Source organism: Octopus bimaculoides, chromosome 2 (genome assembly GCF_001194135.2).
Source record: "Octopus bimaculoides isolate UCB-OBI-ISO-001 chromosome 2, ASM119413v2, whole genome shotgun sequence".
Classification (NCBI taxonomy): domain Eukaryota; kingdom Metazoa; phylum Mollusca; class Cephalopoda; order Octopoda; family Octopodidae; genus Octopus; species Octopus bimaculoides.
The window spans coordinates 76,712,895-76,719,200 of NC_068982.1; the positions used below are offsets into that span (position 1 = coordinate 76,712,895).

The 6,306-nt window shown below is 33.6% G+C and overlaps 2 protein-coding genes across 8 annotated transcripts in view; one reads left to right on the forward strand and one right to left on the reverse strand.

The window, feature by feature from the left end:
• Positions 1–6,306, forward strand: part of LOC106869685 (putative amine oxidase [copper-containing]) — a 491,890-nt gene that overhangs the window by 386,043 nt on the left and 99,541 nt on the right. The gene's annotated exons all lie outside the window — the stretch shown is intronic.
• LOC106870602 (putative amine oxidase [copper-containing]) overlaps positions 1–6,306 on the reverse strand; it is a 148,178-nt gene that overhangs the window by 132,697 nt on the left and 9,175 nt on the right. The gene's annotated exons all lie outside the window — the stretch shown is intronic.

Sequence of the window (6,306 nt, forward strand, 5' to 3'; positions counted from 1 at the left end):
TTCAGTTAGTGGAATAGTTTCATTTTTAAAGTGAAAGTATTTGACATGAGTGTTTTTGCTTCACTTTTGACACGTAATATTTAAATAGTGGAGGAGATATTATGTTGCCGTGGGCTCGAACTCTGCAAGAAGTTAAACATTTTTTTTTACTAAAACACAACTGGAACCCTAAGTAAGGCATGTGCAAAATTTGAATGAAATTGGTTGCGTAGTTCTCGAGTTTTAGGGATTCACACACACACACACACACACACACACACACACACACACAGACAGACAGACAGACACACATTCTCATTTTTATATATATAGATACTCTGGGTAATCATTAAGAAATATAGAGATAAACAATATAGTAATTAACTGTGTGTTTAAGTATCATATTAATATTGGGGTAAGTATGTTTATAAAAATTTAATAAGGGTGTATAAATTCATAAGTAAAAATAAGAAATGGATAGAGTTATAGATAAATTTATATATATTTTAATGCATAGATAGATAGATAGATAGATAGATAGATAGATAGATAGATAGATAGATATAGACGCAGGCATGGTTGTATGACACAGGCTTAGACGTGGCTGTGTGGTAAGAAGCGTGCTTCCTTAGTACATGGTTTCCAGTTCAGTTCCACTGCGTGGCACATTGGGCAAGTGACTTCTACAATAGCCTCGGGCCGACCAAAGCCTTGTGAGTGGATTTGATGGACGGAAACTGAAAGAAACCCATCGTATATTACACTACCTGTCTTCGTCTTTTGCTTTTTTTGTGAATTCTCCCTATATATATATCACCAAATCTAACGATTGCTGGTAACCTGTTCGTAGCAGCACTCACTTAAACATGCATCACTCACATAAACACAAAGGCATATGCATACATACTACCGCACACACACATGGATATACTACCCCACACACACACACACACCCACAAAGATATTACCACACACACACACAGAAACACATGAAGGTACTACGACGCACGCACGCACACACACTCACTCACCTGCCTTGAATAAACACTTTCTCTATTTCTCTCCACTTCCGATCATTTCAGCCATGTAATCACGCACACTTCTTTTCCTTAGACTTTTTTCTTTCTCTACGGACGTTTCCTTTCACCGCTTTTTGACGGAGAGCCATGCTCGAAACATTACACACTCCTTCTTTTTCCGATCTTAAACTGAGCGTCAACTTAATGCTTGTACTGTGTACACTCTTTTGACTTTTATTGTTTTCATTTTCATTTTTGATTAACCTGTGTGTGTGTGTGTGTGTGTGTGTGTGTGTGTGTGTGTGTGTGTGTGTGTGTGTGTGTGTGTGTGTGTGTGCACTGACAAGTAGGATTTAGATTATCCATAACCAATGGATTGATCACTGCTGATGAGCTTTAATTCCAAGCGAAACTAGCTAGCTAGTATAGTGACTTCGCTCGCAGTTATCAACCCCTGTCAGTACATAGACAATGTGCTTTTTGTGGTTATAAGGGTCTTTGACTCTTTTTTTTTTTTTTGTCAATCTAGGTGCTACCCAACACACTCAGTCACAATCAGTAACAACTAAATTTTTCCTGTTAGGTTTTATATTGCATCTAGCCACCTTCGTTATTTTATAATTACCATTTTGCTGAATCACCCATTGATTCATATGGTAAATACTATATACAGACAGGTAGCATTTAGCTTAATCCTAAGTGATACAGTAATTACTGTTGATGAGCTTTAATTCCAAGCGAAACTAACATGCTAGTATAGTGACCTAGCACACTGTGGAGAGATTATCTCCCCTGTCAGTACGTAATGTGCATTTTATGGTTATAATTGTCTTTCACACTTGTTTTTAGCAATGTAACTGCTACCCTGCACCCTCAGTCATTATTAGTGATAATTGAAGTTTTCGTTTTTGGTTTTATATTGTGTCTAGCCACCTTCGTTATGTTATGTATGTGTGTGTGTGTGTGTGTGTGTGTGTGTGTGTGTGTGTGTGTGTGTGTGTGTGTGTGTGTATGTGTGTGTGTGTGTGTGTGTGTATCAACTAATAGTTCATTTATCCGAAAAAAAGCAGTGAAAAACGTTAAAGCAGTAATATTTAGAAGATTGTTTGTTGTGGCCATTGGTTTCGCATCTGTAAAGCGGTTAGCTCTATAAGCGACTCGTCTGACTCATTGACCGGAAGCACATAACCCTTATACAACTAGAGGGAGGAATACGTCAGAGTTAATTAATTTTGTAAACAAAAGGATTCAAGCCATAAAAAGCAACCTTCTAAGTATATATATATAAATGGAGTTAAACGCAGGTGTTATTCAAATTCCGACACATATTTCGAAGATATCACTGGTATAATTTCAAAGGAATAAAATGGTGTAAAACAATAAAATTTCTCTTCAGGGAAATGAAGAAATTAAATTCGTCAATAAGACATTTTAATAGAAAATGATGGATATGTATAGTGATTAAGTGAACGCAAATAAGTTTGTTTCGAAAAAACGTTAGATGATATAACGTTAAAGGTAGCCTGTAAAAAGAGGATAGGTTAAAGAAAGAAACCAAATAAATGAGAAGTATATAACTATATGTATATTAAATAAAACCATATAGACTTGGAAAAATATATTTAGTGAATGTGAAATTTAATGTTTAAATTTAATGTTTAAATATATAATGATAGATATCACTTATATGAACTAAAAGTGTGTTTCTGCCAATCTTTACATCGGTATGCACTCTCTATAACCGTGTTTACAAGGGGATTTTAGAAAAAATAATAAAAAATAGTTCAGAATTACAGAGAAGACAGAATTCCTTGCCTTTGTCATAAGGTATCGAGATTGAGAGACAGAAGATCGAAGAGCTAGGTTGGGAAAAATTCCTCATCCACCTTATTCTCCCGACCTTGCCCCAAAGGAGTAAGGTCGGGAGAATCATTTGTGGGGGACATAACTTTCGCAAGACAGGAGGAGGTCGAAACTGACATTTCAGAGTTATTCTCTTTGAAACCAAAAGAGTTTTACATTGATGGGATTAAAAAGCTTGTAAATAGATGGAAGTAAGTCATAGATAATCAGGGAAAGTACATTGATGATTAAATTTCAATTAAATATAACGTTTGATCACTTGTTTTTTTATTCAAAATTCGGACAGAACTTATGGGATGACCTGATGGATAGATAGATAGATAGATAGATAGATAGATAGATAGATAGATAGATAGATAGATAGATAGATAGATAGATAGATAGATAGACAATATTCCTACTATCCATGAGTGTAAGGCTAGATATGTATGTATTTTCATTTATTTGTTTATTAATATTTACACAAATTTTAGCAATTATCCCTTTCCTCTCACACTCTCCCTCACTCTGTCCTTCTTCCTCCTCTCACCTCCTTCTCACTCTCTTTCCTCCTCTTCCTCTCTCTTTTTCCCTATCCTCTCTCTTTCTCTTACAGTTCGCCTCATAATTTTCCGCTGTATCATTTTTCCTATTGATATTCTGTTTCATAAAACTATAAACTCTATGAGCTACCTTCCATTTCCTGTCATGTTTTTTAATCTACGCCATTTTAATTTCCTATACAATTTGTTGTTCTATCTTATAGCCTATTTGACTCTGTCAGCGTGCGTACATGCATATATACATACACAGATACATGCATGCATACATACATACATACATACATACATACATACATACATACATACATACATACATACACACATACATACACAACATACATACACACATACGCATACACAAATACGTTTACATATATATATCCATATGATATATATATACATATATATATATATACAAGCATATACATACATATATATATATATATATATATATATATATATATATATATATATATATATATATATATATATATATATATACAAGCATATACATGTATAAATAAGATCCGTGTATGTCTACACGTCTTTAGAATGTGTGGTGGGATATATATATACATATATATACATATATATATTATATAATGTATATATACATATACATTGTATAATATATATATTACATGTATATAGATAAAATAGAGTATATATATATACATATGATATATATATAATATATATTTTAATATATGATATATAATATTTATAATGTATATATATATATATATATGAATATATTTTTGTATGTATGTATTATTGTGTGTATATATGTGCATGTGTGAGTGTGTATGCATGTGTGTATATATACGTTCATGGATGTTGATATATATATATATATATATATATATATATATATATATATATACGTTCGTGGATGTTGATATATATATATATCAACATCCATCAACGTCTACGTGTGGTTTAAGTGTGCAGTAGAATGAGACTTCTATCAGCTGCTCGAGAGACATAAATATAGCAGCAGACAGGTTGATATCATCAAACATAAATGGAACTTTTAAGTGTGTGTGTGAGCGTGTGTTTTTACGTGTGTGTCTAGAGAGACAGAGAGAGAGAGAGATACTAAATGTCGTAAACACTTAAATTACATTCGCAATCAAATACAGACATCAGCTTCCTTCTCTCTCTCCCTCTCTTATTCCATTTCTCTCTTTCTCTCTCTTTTGCAATATATGTGTATGTGTGTAAATATATATATCCATAAATACATATATGTATATATATATATATATATATATATATATATATATACATTTATATACATATATACATATATAGATTGATATATACATTCATGTATATGTACATTTATACATATTCATGCATATATATATTTGTATGTGTATGAATGCCTATGTATGTGCATTTCCATGTGTGTTTGTGTGTATAAACCCAGTGACAGTAGTAAGGTTCATAACTGCTAAAACAGCAGATTATCCAGTACATCTGTTCATCATACAGTGTATTAAAGCTATGTCAGTAGACTGGAGCTTATGCTACAGCAATTTATAACCATAGAAATATTCGAAACCTGCAGTGCAAGCCAACGAAATGCTGACAAATTACACAATGTTTTCTTTACGTTTTAACTTTTACTTATTTCAGTCACTGACGAACAAATTGATTCCAATATTCATTTTTTAAGGCTGATACGTATTCTACTGGTCTATATCGCCAAAGTTACGAGGACGTAAACAAAGCAACACCGGATGTTAAGCAGTGATGGGTGGACAAACAGAGATACAAATACACACACTCGCACACATAGACATACATACACACATACACACTCATGCACACACAAACACACGCATATATATATATATATGTGTGAGTGTGTGTGTGTGTATGTGTGTGTGTGTGTGTGTGTGTGTGTGTGTGTGTGTGTGTGTGTGTGTGTGTGTGTGTGTGTGTGTGTGTGTGTGTGTGTGTGTGTGTGTGTGTGTGTGTGTGTGTGTGTGTGTGTATAAATGACGGGTTTTCGCACAGTTTTCGTCAACCGAAATTCACTATAACCTCAGATTGAGGTTATAGTAGAAGACAATTGCTCAAGGTACCGTGCAGTAACACTGAACCCGTATCCACGTAGTTACAATCAAGCTTATTAACCACAATCATGCCAGCACCGTGCCTACAGTAATTTGACTCGGCCATGAAAGTTATGAACTGTTCAATAACTTTATCCTGGTGGTAAACTAACGACAGTAAAACAAGAGGAACAAAATCGTTATTACTTAGGAAATCTTCTTTGAACTGTTGAGTCCCCTGGTGATTACTGAGTAAATATATACCATGTGGATAGCAGGTTTCTTCACTTTTAGCAGTGAATGAGTGCATCTTGTGAGGGTTTCGTTACCATTTTGTGAGAGATAACAAAAAAGCAAACTAAATTTTCAATGATACCCAATACCCGATATGATGTTGGTCTCCCATGCTACTTTATTTAAGTGTAAGCACAAATAAATACAGAATTATATTAAGATGGGTTCACTGATATTGTGGAAAAGTTGCCTAGTTGAAAAAGCTCGGTGTACGCAATTGCATCGTCATTAAATTAAAGTACCCATTTGTGTCTAGACTAGCCATCTGGGATTAGCCATCTGGTGTACACATATCTAAAGGGAGTCATAGATGGGTATTTTAATTTATTTTTTTTAAACATACTTTTTTGTTCTTCAGCTGGTTTTAGTCTGTAGCCATGTTTCTTGTAGAACTGCTTGGTTATAAAAATATAAAAGAATTCAATATAAACCCTAAAACTCTTTAGACTAGTGTGAAAATAAATCTATATACAAGCAGACACGTTTGCAGATATATACGGTATAGTTGATGATGATGATGATGATGATGATGATGATGATGATGAT